Raw genomic sequence first — 3,390 nt, forward strand, 5'->3', positions numbered from 1 at the left:
CAGCAACACAACTGCAGCAGGACAGTTAGTGCCAGTTAGACATAAATAGATATAATTTTGGTAGGCAGTTTTTATTTTTTAAACAGGAACACATCCAAACATCTTGTCTGTGGGCCAAACCACTCTGCAGGCTGGAATTTGGATTGGATATGGACTTGCAATCCAACCTTCCACCTCAGTTCATCAAAGGAAAACACCACTGAAAGCTATAGAAATGTAAATCAGTCCACCTTTTAGCTCTCAGTCACCAAGTCTGGCAAGTCAGTCTGCCAAAGGCAATATTAATGTTTTGGGAAAAGCCCACCAAAGCCTCACTCAGAGACTGAGAGATAGCAATCTCTCTTAAGCAGCAGATCCTTGCAGCCTACTCATTAGCATATTAATGATTGTGAAAATATATCAAGCATTTAGTTATGAGTAAAAGCAGGATCTTCTCAATGGACTCACCTGTGCCCACTCTCTTGCTGGTATGAGTTGCTTCTTTCTCTGTCTTACTTTTGTTAAAGTAAGAGACAGAAGGATTTATTTTCAAAATGAACACTGAGACTGTGGCAGGATGCAGCAGATGGTCAAATATATTTCTTGTATGATTGAGTGAATAAACACAGAAACATGTAGCTGGTTCAGGATCAGTAGTTGGCCTCATGGCAATCACTAACACAGGGCAGGAAAGGAGTTGATAGCAGTTAAAGGTACATCCTTTTGAAAGGCAAGTTGCAACTTTAAAGACCCGCCCAGGCACCAGGCAGGTTTTGTTTGAGAAAGGCCAAATAGCCCAAAGACTAGCCATTTAATGGATATGCAAAAAGAGTGGCTAATTCACAGACTTATCCAAAAACCCACCTTCTGAAGTTGACGGTTTACAATCCTGCAGTTCCTGGAAACCATTTGTTCTTTGAAAAATCTGATTTTGCTGAGTAAGACCTTGTAAGATTCCAAAGGAAGTATGTAATCACTCAACACGACCCCTCTCCCTTACGTAAAAGAGGGTATAAGACCCCACATCTCCTGTTCTGGGCTGCTCGAGCTCGATTTGAATACATGAAATTCTCGGCCCACTGTGCTAGCCAGCGTAATAAAAGTGCCACTTCCTATAATAGTCTTGGTGCCATGATCTCTCTATTTTTCCTGCTACATTTCTGGTACGCTGGCCGGGAAATGGAGATTGGAGACGGTGTGTTCCACCTCCTTTGTCATCGAGGTACGACCTCCAGGGCAACGGGAAGGGCAATCTCACCTGGCGCGCAACGGACCTTTTGATCCGTAGGAGGGAAGCCCCTCCCGGTACACTGAAGCTCGGACTACGAAAGCACAACAGGAACCCAAGAGGTGAGGAACTGGCACAAGGACGACCACCTGACGGAAAGGACAGAAGGACCACCCGATGGAAAGGGTAGGAATAAAGGCCTTTGCATAGACCTGCCAAAGGATGGCAGAAGGGGAGCTTGATCACCTCCTGGAACCCGCTAGTAATCTTCCAGCCTGAAGGAAAGGGCTGAAAGGCAGTGGAAGGAAACACTGTCTGAAGAGGAACCCGTAGACTCCTAGGATTAGGACGACGCGTTGGCGAATGTGCTGTGTGCTTGTGTGCGAATGAGATGGATGGTGGGAGGGCTCCACATAGTTAGTCTGCGTTGGGGGTGTACCAACCTACCAATTGCTAAGAGGTGTCTTAAGACATCTTCTCGAAGAATATGACTGGAGGGGGACAAAGCGAATGCTTCCCATACCCCTCATTCTTTTATTTGTGTGTGTCTGTCACTTTAAATCTGCTAAAAAGCTGGTTGAGTTATTAGGCTTTGTTTGATGGGACATGTGGTCTTTTAAAACTTGATTGGTGCATATTTCTTGATGTCCTTTTATGTCTCCCTTTATTTGTGTGGTCTTTTCTCCCAACTGGTTGGCACTGTTAAAATTTCTGCCTTTTGTTGTTAAGGTTGTGGAAAAATTGCCTGTTGCGTATAAGAAGTGTTACCAGTTATTTTAAATTCTTTCCGGGGACCACTTCCCCTCCCTTCCTTAGCCAGTGTTCTCCTTCATAAATTCTGAAGGAGGTCATTCTAATCCACCTGTAAAGAAACGGAGAAATGTCTCTTATATGCTACTTAGCCTTTTGCTAACTCAGTGTAAGTTAATGCTAGCCTTGGAGAAAAATAATTTTATAATCTTTTTCTGGCGACTAAGGGAATGAACAGGCTGTTCTCATTTTCAAATGCTAAAAGCCAGGTTAGTTGAAAATAAGTCTGTTTCTAAAGGTTTAGGCCTTGCCTAAGATCGTAATCAACTGCTTGTCCCTGTAAAACTGTTGGGAAGTCTCTTAGAGTCTTGTAATGTATGCTGAGTCCCTACTTTATATTGTAATGCTACGTAACACTAATGCTTGCGTTTTTTGGCTATGCTCATTTAATTGTCCATGTCTTACAACTAAGGCTGCTGTTTAGTAATTCATGAGGATTTTTGACAATTTTGCCTGTTCATAATTAGGAATAAATAGGAACAGATCATCTTACATCTATGTGGTCTGTTCACTCTAAAAAAGGTTTTGTACCAGGCCATTTTTGTAGACATCATTGAAAAGTCGTGGAGAAAAAAAAAAAAAAAGGGCTTCAAGAAAGGCTGAGAACACTCAGTCTGGGAGAAGCATCAGGGTTCCAGGAATTTCTAGCATTGCTCTTTATGACTTTATTTAGTTATTTGTTTGTTTTAGAATTATCCTTTGAGGAATAAATTGCAAGTGTTCAGAGCAAATTCTGGGTTTTCAAGAAATGTGACCAAGAGAGTGTGTAGTGGTCTGTGTCCTTGGATACTCCGATAGGACAGATTTTGAATGATTGGAGCAAATTAAAATTATGTGGTTTAATAATAATAATAAGTGCATTACTAAAAAAAGTCAAATTTGAACTCACTACAAGTTAGCAGATAATAAGATTTGGAAAAGAATAAAACTATCTGGCAATTAAATTCACTTTGTAGACCTAAGGAAAAATAAAATGGTCAAAAGTTCTATATGCAGAGGCATTTTAAAAAACTTATTTCATTACTTTGCAAACAAGATTATATCCTATAGAATATTAAATGCCAAACTCCAGAGGCTTAACTCAGGACTAGGAATACCAAACTCCCAATTATAGAAAGCCTCTAAAGTTCGTAGCAAATGAAACATTAAGAAAGAAAAAAAAAAAAAAGGAGAACTCCAAAATGAGCACCAGCCGGAGGAAAGGTAAACAAATTGGCAGTTGCCACTAAAGGCAAAAGCTCCAGCCACCCAAAAGAGGCCTGATAAGGATAAACTTGCTAAGGGGATGGTATCAGCTGCTATGAATGTGGTCAATCTGGGCACCTAAAGCACAATTGTTCTTAATAGCCTAAGCCCCCAGAACTTTGTCCAAT

The sequence above is a fragment of the Carlito syrichta genome, unplaced genomic scaffold, assembly GCF_000164805.1.
Source record: "Carlito syrichta isolate Samal-C Ts95f unplaced genomic scaffold, Tarsius_syrichta-2.0.1 Scaffold304619, whole genome shotgun sequence".
Lineage (NCBI taxonomy): Eukaryota > Metazoa > Chordata > Mammalia > Primates > Tarsiidae > Carlito > Carlito syrichta.